We start from the raw sequence: 18,444 nt of genomic DNA, 5'->3' as shown, positions 1-18,444 counted from the left end.
GGTATGAAATTGGTATGAAATGGTAAATAATAGACACAGAATTATCTGTACAAAGGCAGAGTGACCTCCCATCACGGGGAGGTGTCTGAGCTGCTGTGAACACCTTGTCCAGACACACAAAGAATTTATAAAATAACAATTAATAAACAATGTGGAATTTATAAAATAACAATTAATAAACAATGTGAGAAACCAAGAAAACCAAGGCCTTGACACTCCTCATCGTTCTCACACCGAGCTCAGAGTCAGATTTAAATCCTCCAGAGGGAAAAACACTCCCATGAACCCACCAGAACCACCAGCCTTGGAATTTGGGTTGGGCAAGGAAAGGAAACCCTGAAACCTGAGAATGGACAGATATTATATATAATCTGTATATATTATATGTGTATATGTATATCTGTATATATGTATATATTATATATTATATATTATATATTATATATTATATATTATATATTATATATTATATATTATTAATGTATTATATATTATCTGTATAAAGGCAGAGTGACCTCCCATCATGGAGAGGTGTCCGAGCTGCTGTGAACACCTTGGGGGACACAGAGAATTTTAAAATAACAATTAATAAACAATATGAGAAACAAAGAAAACCAAACCTTGAGACTCCACATCATCCTCACACGGAGCTCAGAGTCAGATTTGAATCCTTCAGAGGGAAAAACACTCCCATGAACCCACCAGAACCACCAGCCTTGGAATTTGGGTTGGGCAAGGAAAGGAAACCCTAAAACCTGAGAATGGACAGGTATTATATATTATATATAATCTGTATATATTATATATTATATGTATATATAATATATATTATATGTATATATGTATATATGTATCTGTTATATATATTATATTATATGTATATATAATATATAATATATGTGTATATGTATATATGTATCTATTTTATATATATATTATATATTATTAATATATTATAAATTATCTGTATAAAGGCAGAGTGTCCTCCCATCACGGGACAGTCACATCGTGTCTGAATTCCTGTGAACATCCAGCCAAGGGATTGATCCTTGTGGGATTAAAAGTTTGGAATTTCCCAGTTTTTAGTATTTATGAATAAATCAATCGCCTTGTCATTATTATTATTATTATTATTATTATTATTAAGAAATAGATTTTTTTCCCCTTGGTATCCTGGGAAATCTGATTTCTAATCTGGATTTTTTAGTATTTGTGGATAAATCAACCCCTTTGTCATTATTATCATTATTATCATTATTATTATTATTATTATTATTATCATTATTATTATTGATAAGAGATAGGATATTTTCCCCCTGATGTCCTGGGAAATCTGATTTTTAATCTGGAATTTTTTAGTATTTGTGGATAAATCAACCCCCTTGTCATTATTATTATTATTATTATTATTGTCATTATTAAAGATAAGAAATAGGATTTTTTCCCTCTGATGTCCTGGGAAATCTGATTTTTAATCTGGAATTTTTTAGTATTTGTGGATAAATCAACCCCACAATCAATCAAAGGGAAGAAAAAACACATTATTTCACCAGAGGCCTGATAGGATATAAATAAATTAATAAAAAATAGGGGGTTTTTGCCAAGTAAATGAATAAAAAAAGAGGGTTTTTTTGCCAAGTAAATGAATAAAAAAATAGGGGTTTTTGCCAAGTATTTGTGAAAAAAAAGAAATAAAAAAAGAGGGTTTTTTAGCTGTGGAAAAGTCATAAAATGCAGCAAGAAAAGATGTAATTCCCATGGAATGAAGAGTGACCAGGGGTCACCCCTGGGGTCACCTCAGGGACATGGAACAAAAAATCTGTTTTTTTGAGGAGCAAAAAGAGCCCCAAATCCTCGTTCTGCAGGAAAAATAACCCTAAAAGTGCCTTAAAATTGCCATTTATAGATACCAAATATTATTTATATACTTTGAATGTGTTTTTAATTTATTTTTGGTGGTTTTTTTCATATAAATTTGCATTAAAAGAAAAAAAAGAACAAACCCATGTCACCCCAGGGACATGGAACAAAAATCTGTTTTTTTGAGGAGCAAAAAGAGCCCCAAATCCTCGTTCTGCAGGAAAAAAAACCCTAAAAGTGCCTTAAAATTGCCATTTATAGATATCAAATATTATTTATATACTTTGAGTATATTTTTTAAATTTTTTAGTTTATTTTTCATATAAATTTGGATTAAAAAAAGCCCAAACCCTTGAAAGTCCAGCCTCCAGGGAATTCTGTGTGTTTAATTTTTTTAGAGGCCCAAAATCCATCAGTTTTGGGGAGGAGAAATTTGGAGAGAGCTGAGATTGGTTTGTGATCTCCAGCCAAAAAATTAAATTAAATTATTATTATTTTTTAAAATTTAAAGCCCATCAAGAGTCATTTGCTGTTCCTGGGAAGAGCTTGGCACTTCCAAAATTTCATTTTTGTATAATAAGAGATATTATTATTATTATTATTTTATTAATATTATTATTATTATTATTATTACCTGGACATTGGTAATAATCCTATATATCTTATATAAATATTTATATATATATCTTATATATATATATATATTTCTATATATTATTTATATATATATAATTTATATAAAATATTATTATTATTATCATTATTATTATTATTATCATTATTATTATTATTATTACCTGGACATTGGTAATAATCTTATATATCTTATATATATATTTTTATATATATCTTATATATATATATTTATATACATTATTTATATATATAATTATATATATTATTTATATAAATTATATTATTATTATTATTATTATTATTATTATTATTATTATTACCTGGACATTGGTAATAATCTTATATATCTTTTATATATATATATTATTTATATATATATTTATATATTATTTATTTAAATTATTATTATTATTATTATTATTATTACCTGGACATTGGTAATAATCATATATATCTTATATAAGATATATATTTTTATATATCTTATATATATAAAATATTATTATTATTATTAGTATTAGTATTATTATTATTATTACCTGGACATTGGCAATAATCTTATATATACATATATATACATATATTTATTATATATATTTATATTTATTATATTATTATATTATTATATTATTATATTATATTATTTATTATATTATATATATTATATTTATTATATTGTATAATATTTATATTTATTATATATAATTATATTTTATTTTATATACATAATATATATTATTATACATAATATATATTATACATAATTATATATATTATACATAATTATATATATTATATATACATATATATATTATATGTATATATATAATGTTTATGTTTATTTTGTTTTTTTGGGTTTTTTTTTGGTTTTGTTTCGGGGTTTTTTTTGGTTGGTTTTTTTTTTTTGGTTTTTTGGGATTTTTTTTGTGGTTTTTTCGCTTTTATTTTGGTTTTTTGGGTTTTTTTTGTTTTGTTTTGGGGTTTTTTGTGGGGTTTTTTGTGGGTTTTTTTTGTTATGTTTTGTTTTGGGGTTTGTTTTGGTTTGTTTGTTTGTTTGTTTGGGGTTTTTTTGGGTTTTTTTTTTGTTTTTTTAGGTTTTTGGGGGGGTTTTTTGGGGTTTTTTTGGGTTTTTTTGGGTTTTTTGGGGTTTTTTGGGGGGGTTTTGTGAGGGTTTTTTTGTTTGGTTTTTTTTTTTTGTTTGTTTGTTTGATTTTTGTTGGGGGTTTTTTTGAGGGTTTTTTGGGTTTTTTTTTGGGGGGGGTTGTGGTTTTTTTGGGCATTCCCAGGTTTGTTACACTTTATTTTTATTTTTCCCCTGCCTGGAGCTGAGCTCACAAATCCACAAACAAACCAGCAGAAATGAAGCTCCTGCTGCCTGAAAAGTGGAAATATTAAATATTTTCCATTTCTCTGTTTTTGGAGCCGCCTCTGCCAAGGGAAGGACAAAAGTCAGAAGAAGGAAAATGTTAAAATGTTATTTTTCAGCCTTGGAAGGTCAAAGTCTAAAAATAAAATGGAAAAACATCTCTGGGGATGGGCTGAGGAGGGTTTCACTGCGATCTGATGCTTTTGTGATGTAAAAAAATCAAAATTATTGAGGAAATCTGAGGAAAAACTTCAAAAAAATTTCTCATTTCCAAAGGTTTTAATTTTCTATTTTTAAATTTTTCTACTCCAGGGGGATCCAAAGTGTTTAAAGTGAAATTCTCACTGTTTTAAGGGATGAAATTTAAAGAATTAAATATTTTTTATTATTATTTATTTTGTTCAAGGAGCAGATTTGTATTTTCACTGGAGTTTGGAAAACTTGAAATTCCATAAGATCCTGGAATTCCAATAAATCCCAATTAATTCCAATAAATTCCAAATAAATCCCAAAAAATCCCAAAAAATCCCAATAAATCCCAATAAATTCCAATAAACCTCAATAAATCTCAATAAATCTCAATAAATTCCAAATAAATCCCAATAAAATCCCAATAAATCCCAATAAATTCCAATAAATTCCAATAAATTCCAATAAATCCCAATAAAAATGATGTTTGGAAACCCAAATTTATTTGAAAAAACCATCCTGGTCTCAAAGTGCCAGTTCCTGAAATAAACCCCAATAAATTCCAATAAATCTCAATAAATCCCAATAAATTCCAAAAAATTCCAATAAATCCCAATAAATCCCAAAAAATCTCAATAAATCCCAAAAAATCCCAAAAAATTCCAATAAATCCCAATAAATCCCAAAAAATCCCAATAAATCCCAAAAAATCCCAATAAATCCCAATAAATCCCAAAAAATTCCAATAAATCCAAATAAATCCAAATAAATCTCAATAAATCTCAATAAATCCCAATAAAAATGATGTTTGGAAACCCAAAATTTAAGGTTAAAGTTTAAAAAATTCAAGATAAATTGCACAATGGAGCTGCCTCCAGGTTTAATTCACTTTGCCACTGATGAAATGGAAATAAATTTAAAAAAAAAAAGGCCTTAAAGTGATTTTTTAAAGGTCTCAAGGCCTTGATTTCCTGTGGAATTCAGATTTAGAGACACAAACCACTGGAAAAATAAAAAATAGAGTGAAAAAATTAAGGATGGAGTTAAAAAATCCAGGATGGAGTTAAAAAAATTAATGATAAAGTGGAAAAATTAAAGGTGGAGTTAAAAAAATCCAGGATGGAGTTAAAAAAATTAATGATAAAGTGGAAAAATTAAGGATAAAGTTAAAAAAAATGGCAAAGTTAAGAAAAATTAAGGTTAAAGTTAAAATAATTAAGGATAAAGTAAAAAAAAAGAATGATAAACTTAAGAAAAATTAAGGTTAAAATTTAAAAAAATGAAAGATAAATTGCACAATGGAGCTGCCTCCAGGTTTAATTCATTTTTCCACTGATGAAATGGAAATAAATTTTAAAAAAAAAGGCCTTAAAGTGATTTTTTAAAGGTCTCAAAGCCTTGATTTCCTGTGGAATTCAGATTTTAGAGACACAAACCAGACCTGGGCAGGCTGGGCCTCCTCAAGGCTGTGATGAAATTCAGCTTTTCATGGATTTATTTATAATATTTTTCCTCATTTCTGGGTGTTTATCTCCAATCATCGCTGCTGCTACTGCTTTCCATCATTAATTAATAATAATTAATAATAAAGTTGTTTTTCTGGCAGCTCTAAGGGGATCATTTTAGGATCTGTTTGTTGGGATTTTGTTTTAGCAACAGGAAAATGAGGATTTGAACAAGTTCAAGCTGGAAAATCTCCCTTTTGTGGAGGTTTTTTAAAAGCAGAAATTTGGTTTTTGGGAAAATGAGGATTTGAACAAGTTCAAGCTGGAAAATCTCCCTTTTGTGGAGGTTTTTAAAAGCAGAAATTTGGTTTTTTGTTTGGGAGAAAAGGGAGAAGCTGCAGGGGCTGGTTGTTGCCGTGGAATATTTTGGGATTTTGCAGATGTTGAAGTGGGAAATTCTGATTTTCTTTCTGATGGATTTGCTCCCAGGGCTGGTTTTATTTCAGATCACAGAATTCCAGGCCTGGTTTGGGTTGGAAGGATTTTAAATCCAAAAATCCCATCCAGTTCCGGCCCTGGGACATCTCCAGGGATCCAGGGGCAGCCACAGCTCCCCCGGGAATTCCAGCCCAAAATCCCATCAAACCTCACTCTCTATAAATTTAAAGCAAATTTGCTGCAGGGAAATAATTATTTGGTATTTTTTCCTCTTGTTGAAGTCCAGTTTCCATCCTGATGCTCCTCAGAATTCTGGTTTTGTCCCGTGTCCTTCTCAATTTCCAGGGAAATAGTTGATTTTTGGGATGAATGTGCAAAAATCCTTTGATTTTTAAAGGGTCTTTCCTTGCCAGAGGTTGTGAGGGAGAGGGAAAAGGGAAAAGGGAAAAGGGAAAAGGGAAAGGGAAAAGGGAAAGGGAAAGGGAAAGGGAAAAAGGAAAAGGGAAAAGGGAAAAGGGAAAAGGGAAAGGGGAAAGGGAAAAGGGAAAGGGAAAGGGAAGGAGGAGAAGGAGAAGGAAAAGGAGAAGGAAAAGGAAAAGGAAAAGGAAAAAGAGAAGGAGAAGAAGGGAAAAGGAGAAGGAGAAGGAGAAGGAGAAGGAAAGGGAAAAGAAAAGAGAAGAGAAAGGGAAAAGGAAAAGGAAAAGGAAAAGGAGAAGGAAAAGGAAAAGGAAAAGGAAAAGGAAAAGGAAAAGCAGTGGGAGAACTGGGCTGATCCTGAACTTCCAGATCTCAGTGAGAAATGGGAGAACTGAGGTGATCCTGAATTTCCAGAGCTCAGGGAGGAGTGGGAGAACTGGGCTGATCCCGAATTTCCAGAGCTCAGGGAGGAGTGGGGACGCTCATGGGGCTGGGCTGGATTACTGGATCACCTGCAGCAGATCCCAGGAATCTGCTCGGGGACAGCAGGAGGTGACAGCAGTGACAGCAGTGACAAGTGACAGCTCCAGGGTTTATCCAGACCCAGGGATCACCCTGGACACGCTCCTGCATTAAAAACAAGCTCCAGGAGCTCTGCTGGATCCAGAATCTCCTCCGAGCTTTCCTGTTGGACATTCCTGATCCCACACCGGTGATCCCAACCCTTCCCAAACCCCTGAGCCAGGACAACACCTGGAATTCACCCGGACTCGAAGCCAGGAGGCCAAAGAAGATCCCACAAAACTCCAGGGACAGAGGGTGAAAAATCCCAGGGACAGAGGGTGACAAATCCCAGGGACAGAGGGTGACAAATCCCAGGGACAGAGGGTGACAAATCCCAGGGGAGGTTGGGATCAGGAAGAGCTTTCCATCCTTCCCCAGCCTGTCCAGATGTGGCTGGGAATGTGGGGATGTGATTTATTCCCTCCCCTGCTCTCCTTCTGGGGGGTTTAACCAGCTCAGTTATCAGGAGGATTTATTTGGAGAGAATTATACCAAGGATAAGGTGAGATATCCCAGAAGAGACTCTTTTCCCTGGGATCTTTGTCCCAGGTGTTTATTCTTTGAATTTCCAGGGGAAAAGAGGTAGAACAAAGAAAAGGGGAGACAATTTATAACCTCCCAGCTCAGAGGAGAGACAGCTGGACCACAGCTAAAGGGGTCAGAGAAGGAAATAAGGGTCACTCTAAGTGGTGAGGAATTCCAGGGGGTCAGGAGGGAGTGTTAGGAAAGACGGGACAAGAAGGATTTATGAATATGACTGCATGGTAAGAAATACTGCAGATGTAAAACCTGAGTGAAATAGGAATGAAATCGAATTTCGAGATGTGATCATGGGCAGGGAGGAAGACAGTGATGAGCTGGAGATGGGTGAAAAGACAGAAAAACAAAAAAACACAAAACACAAAAATGTTGCCTTTCCACCTTGGCAGAGGCATCAGGGAACAAGTAGATAAGAAGGAAATCTATAGAGTTTAGAATATAAAATGACATGGTGATGTAGCAGTTCTCACAGGCTGCAGGCAAAGTTTGTAGGTTTTGTATCTCACACGGTTGGTCAATGTGAATTAGAATATTCAACAGAAAAGGAGATAGAATGGATTGGAACAGGAGGATCTTCTCTTCTCTTCTCTTCTCTTCTCTTCTCTTCTCTTCTCTTCTCTTCTCTTCTCTTCTCTTCTCTTCTCTTCTCTTCTCTTCTCTTCTCTTCTCTTCTCTTCTCTTCTCTTCTCTTCTCTTCTCTTCTCTTCTCTTCTCTTCTCTTCTCTTCTCTTCTCTTCTCTTCTCTTCTCTTCTCTTCTCTTCTCTTCTCTTCTCTTCTCTTCTCTTCTCTTCTCTTCTCTTCTCTTCTCTTCTCTTCTCTTCTCTTCTCTTCTCTTCTCTTCTCTCCTCTCCTCTCCTCTCCTCTCCTCTCCTCTCCTCTCCTCTCCTCTCCTCTCCTCTCCTCTCCTCTCCTCTCCTCTCCTCTCCTCTCCTCTCCTCTCCTCTCCTCTCCTCTCCTCTCCTCTCCTCTCCTCTCCTCTCCTCTCCTCTCCTCTCCTCTCCTCTCCTCTCTCTCACCTCTCTTGCTCCTGTTTTCTCCCCACATTTTCCCCTGTTCCTACCCCATTTCTACCCCTTAACTCTCTTTTATTTCTCTCTCCCCATTCTCTCTTTAGGCCTTTGCTGGTGGCTGAAGACAAAACCCTTTTTACCCTTGTAATAATAAAATTATTACAAATTACAAAACCCTTACCACCCTTGTAATTAATAATAATAATAATAATAATAAACCCAGGTGTTTCTAGAACATCTCAGCTCTGCAGAGTTCCTCGTCCCTGCCCATCCACAGAAAAAAATTCTACAAGGGAGAAATTATTTTTTTTTAGAGAATTACAACAGGGATGGTTTAAAAACCCTGCAGGAAACGGCCCCACATTTTTTCCTTCACTATTCACGGATTTCGAGCTGGTTTTGTAACAATGAGCTTCAATCCTTCCAGACAAAGAAAGCCGAGGAAACTGGGAATAATTAAGTGGAATTGTGCTGGAAAATCAGGATGTTTTGTCTGCGAGGGATGAGAAGTGATGAGTGGGGTGAGGCCATCGCGTCTTGCTGGGAATTGCTGGGATTTAACTCTCAGAATATTCAAGTTTTCCCACTAAAAAAGTCCTTTGGCTGCGATTTCTCTCTTTTTTTTTTTTTTTTTTTTTTTTTTTTTTGGAGGATTTTCTTCTGGAAAACACCTTCGCAGAGCCATAATGACAATAACACACAGATTTACTGCTCCTTGTTCCTGAAGAAAAAAAAAAACCAAAACAACTCTCTGGGATGACAGAACTTAAAAACAAAAATTAAAAAAAAAAAAAAAATTGAAGCAAGCCTGGCTTTTCCTTTTTTTTTTAATTTTAATTTTTTTTATTTTATTTTTTTTAATTCAATTTTTTTTAATTTTTTTTTTTTTTTTCCTTGTGGTCAAAGCTCCTGAATTTTGGACTGCAGAGGAATAAACAGGAATTGGCTCCTCTCAGGCAGGACTGGAAGTGCTCAGGGTGAGGTGGGCAGACAGCACGTCCGCGATTTAATAACTCTGGGAGCTCTGAGCTGCCTTTGAAACGCCTCCCAAGGATTTTTAACTCCAAAGGAACATCTGGCACCGACCCCTGGACAGGCAGAACCCTGGAGCTTCAGGGGATCTGGGAATCTCCTGGAGCTGCGCAGAAAAATCTGCATTTTGGTGCAAAAAATTTTGCATTTTGTAGCAAAAAAATTTCATTTTTTAGCCAAAAAAAAGAGCATTTTTTAGGAAAAAAGATTCGCATTTTATTGCAAAAAAATTTCGCATTTTGTTGCAAAAAAATTTGCATTTTGTTGAAAAAAAAATCACATTTTGTTGCAAAAAAATTTGCATTTTGTTGGAAAAATTTTGCATTTTGTTGCAAAAAAAAAAAAAAAAAATGCATTTTTTGGGGGGTAAAAGGGAGTTTCTGCCATGAGGAGAAATGGGAGTTTGAACATGATGAAGCTGGAAAAATCCCCCTTTGTGGAGGTTTTTAAATCAGGATTTGGGTTTTGTTTGGGAGCAGAAAAGGGACAAGAATGAGGGTCCTGCAGGGTCTGGTTGTTTCCGTGGGATGTTTTGGGATTTTGCAGATGTCAAAGTGGGAAATTGGGATTTCTCTCTGGGGTTTTTGATTCACCCCTAATAACAAGGACAGGGAGCACAGCCAAACCCAGGGGCAAAAAAAGGGGAATATTTGGGTTGGAATTCTAAAGAAAAACTTGATTTTTTGCAGGATTTCCCTGGAAACAAGAGCTGGGAACATCCACCAGAGAAAAATCAGGATTTCTCAGCCTGGAGGAAATGAGGAGTTGGGAGTTCCTTTCCCAGGAATTGTTGCCCTTTCCATGAGAATCCCAAGGAAATTCCAGGAGATTTTCCATGTCTGGAGATTTTTTAAAGAAACCAACCCAAATCTCCTGAACACACAGCAAAAAAAATCAACTTTTAATGAATTAATCCAACATTAATCCCACTTCTCTCACCTCTTCCTCTCACTGGCTACAACAAGGGCTGAGTTTCCTCTCCCAATTTTCTCCTTTTTCCATTAAAAAATCCCAGCAGGGAGAAATCTGGGATAATTTAACAGCTGGAAAAGGAAACAAACCCAACAAATCAGGTTCTTTTCAGGACACCAGTGATCAAAGAAATGCTCTGGACAAATGATTTTTTCAGCCAGTTCTTGGCAGGAGAAACAGGAACCTTTTCCCTGCTGGAAATGAGATTGAAGTTGTAAAAAGAGGAAGAAAGGATCGATCATTGTGGGTTAATTCTTTTTTTTTCTTGACTGGAAATATCGAGTGGGGCAGAGAAAAGAGGGGGAAATTAATTGATTGTTGAATGTAATATTCTCTGGTTTGTCTCAGGAAGAGATTAAATTCATTTAAATTCCCTTAAATTCAGTTAAATTCATTTAAATTCCCTTAAATTCAGTTAAATTCCCTTAAATTCAGTTAAATTCCCTTAAATTCCCTTAAATTCACTTAAATTCCCTTAAATTCATTTAAATTCCCTTAAATTCACTTAAATTCACTTAAATTCACTTAAATTCCCTTAAATTCAGTTAAATTCCCTTAAATTCCCTTAAATTCCCTTAAATTCACTTAAATTCACTTAAATTCATTTAAATTCCCTTAAATTCCCTTAAATTCCCTTAAATTCCCTTAAATTCACTTAAATTCATTTAAATTCCCTTAAATTCCCTTAAATTCCCTTAAATTCCCTTAAATTCACTTAAATTCACTTAAATTCATTTAAATTCCCTTAAATTCATTTAAATTCACTTAAATTCATTTAAATTCCCTTAAATTCCCTTAAATTCCCTTAAATTCACTTAAATTCACTTAAATTCACTTAAATTCCCTTAAATTCATTTAAATTCCCTTAAATTCACTTAAATTCCCTTAAATCCCCTTAAATTCGGTTTTAATGGGAGTCATTTAATACTTGTGTGAGGAAAAAGGGCTTTTTTTTCTTAGAGAGAAAACCTTTCTGAATGACAATGAGGATTCTCCAGGACAGCTTTGGGGTGGTTTTTTGGGGTTTTTTTTTTTTCCCTGTAGAATCAGGAGATTTGTGAAGAACACAAAGAAAAGAGGGGCAGAGGAAGCACCAGCACATTTCCCACATTATTCTTTGAAGAGAATTAAAAAGAGAATTTTTTTTCTCTTTATAATAATTCTCTCATTAAATAATAAAAAAATAATTATATTCTTAATATATTAATTATTAATTATTAATTAATTATATTAATGTTAATATAATAATATAATTCTCTCATTAAAAAGAGAATCTTGAATAAGAAAATTGATTTATGATAATTTTTTTTTCCTTTTCTGGGGGTGGTGGGGCAGAGCTTTGTCTCGATCCTTTTCTCCTGTCCCTCCTTTCAGCTGATATTTCATCCCCAACAAACCAGAAGGAAATTTTATTCCCCCAAATTTGCTTTGAATTCCTTTGGGAACTGCTCCCAAAAAAAAAAAAAAAAAAATGCTCCCAAAATCCAGCAGAGAGTGACAACCCCAGGACAGACCCTGGTGTGTCATTCCCTCACCTTGTCTCCCTTTCTCAGGGATTTCCTAAAGAATTCCAGGTTTTTCTCTCCCTTTCCCAAGGATTTCCTAAAGAATTCCAGGTTTTTCTCTCCCTTTCCCAGGGATTTCCTAAAGAATTCCAGGTTTTTCTCTGCCTTTCCCAGGGATTTCCTAAAGAATTCCAGGTTTTTCTCTCCCTTTCCCAGGGATTTCCTAAAGAATTCCAGGTTTTTCTCTCCCTTTCCCAGGGATTTCCTAAAGAATTCCAGGTTTTTCTCTCCCTTTCCCAGGGATTTCCTAAAGAATTCCAGGTTTTTCTCTCCCTTTCCCAGGGATTTCCTAAAGAATTCCAGGTTTTTCTCTCCCTTTCTCAGGGATTTCCTAAAGAATTCCAGAGGTTTTTCCAGCAAAAAATTGTGACCAGGATGAATCCACAGAGATGTTCTGGCTGTGGGGAAGGAGCAGGAAAACTTTGTCTCTGTCCAAACAAAAAAATTCCTCCAATTAAAAGGTGAATTTCCAAACAAGAAAGAGAAGAATTTCCAGAATTAAAAACCTTGGGGGAAAAACACTTTCCATGCAGGAGAATCTTCTCATTTTGGAGCAGCAGCTCCTTGCTGAAGGTTAATTAACAAATACAAATCAAAACAATCAATTAAAAAGCTTAAAAAAAAAAAAAATCTGTACTTGTGGAAATGCTCATTTCACCCCCTCAAGGCTTTTTGGGACAACAACTGGCTCCCAAATTAATTTTTTTTTGTTTTTCACCCCTTTCAGCTCCTTTTATCACCCATCTCTTCTCTCACACATGTTTTATTTTTGCTCAGATTTGAGACATTACAGATTGTTGGCCCCATCTGCAAATGGTGCTGTGCTTTTTTGGACATCCTCGATGAGCTCAGAGGAAAATTCACCATCATCCATCCAGAGGCTCTTGGGGTTGTTTTTTTTTGGGGGGGTTTTTGGTCATTTCCAGAGAAATGGAAAAAAACGGTGTGTGCAGGGAAATTCTCCAGAAAGGAGGAGGAGGATGGAGGCTGATCCAAAACCTCGGGAGTTTTCCAGAAAATTCTCCCAGGAATGATCTGGCTCTGGGGAGTGCTGGCAGTGCCTTCTCCTGACCCCACCCGGAGCTGAAAAACAGCCTCAAGGGCAAAGCTGCTCTTTTTTTCATAAAAAAAAATCAGGATTATGGGCTGTGGAGAGATCCAGGGTCAGTCCTTGCTTCACCTGAACTGCTCTTCCCACCCAAAAATCACAAAGGTACAGGTTTGGCCTGATTGTGACAGTCCCAAAATCCTTTAATTTTAATCCCAGATGGAAACCAGATCAATCCTCTACTTTTTTTTGGTTGGTTGGTTGGTTGGTTGGTTGGTTTTTTTTGTTTTTTTGGGGGGGTTTTTTGGGGTTTTTTTGGGGGTTTTTTTGGGGGTTTTTTTGGGGTTTTTTTTGTAGTGTTCCCTCTATAAAATCCCTTTAATTCCTTTTTGGCCAGCACAGGGTCAGGTTCTTTCTCCCCTGAGGGTTCCCCCCTGGAGCCAGAGCACGTTGGGTGTGACATCAACAGGGAGAAACATCCACCAGGAGAGAGAATTCCAGGAGCTCTCCCTCCATTCCAGCTGCCTCCTGGACACCTTTCCAGCCCTGCACAAACCATTCCAGCTCCACCATTTCTTCCAGGAAAAGCTCACACACAATTCCAGGAACCCCAAGCCTCAGGTGGAGAAATAGGAATGACAAAAGCGATTTTTATTATTTTATTTTATTTTATTTTCTGTTGGCAAAGTTGAGCGTCCCAGACATGAAATGTAGCAAAAGCTGCTCAGAGTGGGCTGAGATTTCCCAAGAAAATCAAATATCCAGGCATGGCTTGGAGAGGGGAATTTCTGGAAAAGAGGAATGAACATGCTCAACCCTGCGGAGTCAGCAAAATCTGATCTCACAGCCCTGAGCTCATTCCTGGCTCCCGACACGGAGGGGAAGAGGAGTTTGTTCCTGGGGAGATCCAAGTCCTAAATCTCCTCCTAAAACAGGAGCTTTTGGTCATTTCCAGCTGCAGGTGCCCCTTCCTTTGCTTGGGTTTTTATTTTTTCCTCTCAGCTGAGGTTTGTGGTGGAACAGGGAACAAGGAAAGGACAAAATGTGCGAGGTTTTATCCAAAGGCTGACCCAAAACTCAGCTTTTTCTGGCTGAATTAATGGGAAATCATTTCAAGCTCCATGGAAAGGGCTGATCCTATAGCTTGGCCTGAGGGTGATGCTCCATTTCAGCCCAAAAAAAGCAATTTTGGGATGATATTTTGCATGTCCAAATCCACTGGAACAACATCTTGTGGTTGTTTCAGCCTTTTGGCCTCCCCAGGCAAGGGGGTGGAGGCAGATTTTGGCTGGATTTGGGTTAAACCCCAGGAGGGGAGCTCAGGATCTCTCTGGGATCACAACAACCCTTCAGGCTCTTCCTCAAACTCCCCAAAGATCTGCAGAGAGCAGAATAAAAACCCTGTTTGAGGTTTTAACACCTTCCTCCCCTCCATTTCCTTGGAGTCCTCACCCTCACACACAATTCCAGTTTTTTTTTTTTTTAATCCACCTTTTCCTCAGGGTTTATTCTGCTTTAGTTTTTCCACCATTTGACCTTCCAGGCTTTGGACTTTTCCATTTTGCTGCAGTTCCTCCCCAGCCTGGCTCCTCTTGCCCAAACTCAAACATTATTTTTCAGCTGAAATGACATCATGGCTGAAAATGCTGCTTGAAAAAATTATTGCTCTCCAGACCTCCCTCAACATCCCCTTTTGCAATCCCCTCTTCCAGCACAGCCCTGCTCTCATCTGGAGCCAGGAAGGGTGGCCTAAAACTCTCATTGCTTGTCCACATCCATTCCAATACTTTTATTTTTTGCAGCCAAAAAACTGACAAAAACAACAACAAAAAAATTCCAATTGAACGTTTTCAATTTCTTAATAACACTTGCTAACAAGCCCATAAAAAAATAATTCTGTGTTCTGGGCCTTGTCCATATGACATCAGGCTCATGGATTTCTGGAGGCTCCTAAAGCTGTTTGCAAACTTCTGTTTGCTCATAAATCAAGGCCATTTTTTAGTGATGCCATTTTTTTTTTTTTTTTTTTTAGTGAAAACAGCCCCAGTTTCAGAGTTTCCAGACTCCTCCATGAGGGTTTTGTTGTGGAATTCAGGGATCCCACCAAGGCTCCACTTCCATCAGAGCATCTCTGGGATGTGAATCCTGACTTTTCCTGAAAAAAAACCTCCTTATCTCTGAATTTCCAGGTCTTTCCCAGTGATTTTTTTTCCCTCACACAGCACAGGGAGAAGCCAAGAGGCTCCTGTGGCTCTGGGGGAGCAGCTGGATCAGGGGCAGGGAGGGGCTGAGGTGTTTTCAGTGTGGTCCTGAGGAGGGGACAGCACCCAGCAGGGGCAGCTTGGGGTGACAGGATCCTCCTGAGGCTCTGGGAAAAGAGAAAATTGGTATTTCTTGGCCTGAGGAGGGGACAGGGTCCCTCCCAAGACTCTGGAAAAGAGAAAACTGATAATCCTTGGCCTGAGGAGGGGACAGCCCCCAGCAGCAGCAATTTGGGGTGGGAGAATCCCTCCTGAGGCTCTGGAAAAAGGGAAAACTGATAATCCTTGACCTGAGGAGGTGACAGAATCCCTCCTGAGGTTCTGGGAAAAGGGAAAACTGACAATCCTTGGACTGAGATGGGAACAGGACCCAGCAGTGGCAGCTTGGGGTGACAGGATCCCTCCTGAGGCTCTGGGAAATGGGAAAACTGATAATCCTTGGCCTGAGGAGGTGACAGGATCCCTCCTGAAGCTCTGGAACCACAAGGAAAAAAGGAAAACTGATAATCCTTGGCCTGAGGAGGTGACAGCACCCAGCACTCACATTTTGGGGTGAGAGGAGGCTCTGGAACCACATGGAAAAAAGGGAAAACTGATAATCCTTGGCCTGAGGTGGGAACAGGACCCAGCAGGGGCAGCTTGGGGTGGGAGGATCTCTCCCAAGGCTGTGGAAAAAGGGAAAACTGATAATTCTTGACCTGAGGTGGAGACAAGACTCAGCAGCAGCAATTTGGGTGACAGGATCCCTCCTGAGACTCTGGAAAAAGGGAAAACTGATAATCCTTGGCCTGAGGTGGGGACAGGATCCCTCCCAAGACTCTGGAACCACAAGGAAAAAAGGAAAACTGATAATCCTTGGCCTGAGGCTGTGACAGCACTGAGCAGCAGCAGTTTGGGGTGAAAGGATCTCTCCCAAGGCTGTGGAAAAAGGGAAAACTGATAATCCTCGGCCTGAGGAGGTGACAGGATCCCTCCCAAGACTCTGGAAAAAGGGAAAACTGATAATCCTTGGCCTGAGGAGGTGACAGGATCCCTCCTGAGGCTCTGGAACCACAAGGAAAAAGGGAAAACTGATAATCCTTGGCCTGAGGAGGGGACAGGATCTCTCCCAAGACTCTGGAAAAAGGAAAAACTGCCAATCCTGGCAGAGGAAGCCCCGTGATGCCCCTGAACACGGCTGGGATCGGGGGAACGCTCCCAGCACGTCGGGGCAGACGCAGAGCTCAAGGATCTCTCTGTTTCGGGGCGTTGGTGGCACCGTGGAATGGGAATGTTCCCTTTGGGCACCCACAGCCCCTTTGATCCCACCCACAGGGGTGTTTGGTGACATTCCTGGGTTCCTTCCCAAGGAGCTCCTGATTTCTGGGAAAATGACACTGGGGCCATTCACGGCCTGAGGGCAGCCCTGGCTGGGTTCCTCCACAAATCCACAAAAATTCTGCAAGGAAAACATTCCTTCCCCTTCCTAAAAAACCAGCCCTGTGTCCCCCCAGGGCGGGACAGGCACAGGGAAAGGGATCCCATGATGGCAGAAACAACTGCGAACACCCAACACTCCTGGGCTCCCTCCTTTCTGCTTTAGTTTTATTTTTATTCAAGAAAAAAATAATGAAAAAGAAAAAGAAACTTGGTGAAATATCACCAGTTTTTTCCTAGAGCTGGGGAAGCAAAAAATGACTTTGTTTTCCAAACTAGGAAGAGAGAAGATCAAGTTTAACATAGAAAAAAGGGCTGAAATTTAACATCAGAAAGGACTCCATTCTGGTTTATTTTTATACAAGAAAAAAATAATGAAAAAGAAAAAGAAACTTGGTGAAATATCACCAGTTTTTGCTATAGCTGGGGAAGCAAAAAAATGACTTTGTTTTCCAAAGTTGGGGGGTTTGGAAGGAGGAAAAAGGGCCAAGATGGCAAATTTAACATAGAAAAAAGGGCTGAAATTTAACATCAGAAAGGACTCCATTCTATTTTATTTTTATTTTTATACAAGAAAAAAATGAAAAAGAAACTTGGTGAAATATCACCAGTTTTTCCTAGAGCTGGGGAAGCAAAAAAATGACTTTATGCTCTTTGTTTTCCAAACTTGGGGGATTTGGAAGGAGGAGACAAGGCCAAGATGGCAAATTTAACATTAAAAAAGGAAAATTCTTCAGGGATGGAGGCCAGAAAATGAGATTTTTTTTCCTGGTTTAAGGTGGGTTTTTTTTGGGTGAAGGTCTTTGGTCCTGGTGTGGCCAAACACACCTTGGGACACTCAGCCAAACCCCAATTATTGATTCTTTTCCATTATTTCAGCATTAAAAACCAAATTAAGATTTCTCCCCCTGCAGGAAAGAAAGATTTCCTTGGGAGGAGGAAAGAAAACATAGATTTGTTTTTCCCTCACACCAAAATCCAGGTTGGGACTCCAAAATTCCTCATTTTTAAATGATTTTTTATTTTTTCTTTGAACCTCCAACCCTCAGGTTTAACCCTGAATTTTCTGCCTTGCTCAAAAAATAAAATAAAATAAAATAAAATAAAATAAAATAAAATAATATATATATATATTAAAAAAAACCCTCTAAAACTCCACATATTCCCAAAATTTCCATGAAAATTCCCTGTTTTTCTTTTTTTTCCAGGAGGATGAGCAGCCCCAGGCCTGTGTTGAGTCTGGATTTTCCATCACTCCACAATCTGCTCCATCTGCCCAGGAAATCTGCCAAAAATCCCAACAAAACAGGGACATTTTGGAGCTCCAAATTTTTTTGTTTTTGAAGCTCAGCTCCAGCAACATCTGCTTTAAAACAAATCTCATTTTTTTATTTATTTTTTTTTTTTAGTTTTCTGAGAGGTTCCCATTAATTTTTAGGGTTTTTCTCGTTTATTTTGGGTTTTTTTTGCAATAAATTTGGGTGTTTTTCTCATTTATTTTTGGTGTTTTTACCATTAATTTTTAAGGGTTTTCTCATTTATTTTTGGAGTTTTTCCCACTTATTTTTAGGGGTTTTCTCATTTATTTGGGTTTTTTCCCATTATTTTTTAGGCGTTTTCCCATTTATTTTGGGGTTTTTCCAATTAATTTTTGGGGTTTTCCCCGTTTATTTTGGGGGTTTTT

Source organism: Zosterops lateralis (assembly GCF_965231275.1).
Source record: "Zosterops lateralis genome assembly, chromosome: 29".
Lineage (NCBI taxonomy): Eukaryota > Metazoa > Chordata > Aves > Passeriformes > Zosteropidae > Zosterops > Zosterops lateralis.
The sequence above is the reverse complement of the archived record's forward strand: the minus strand, read 5'-3'. Positions refer to the sequence as shown.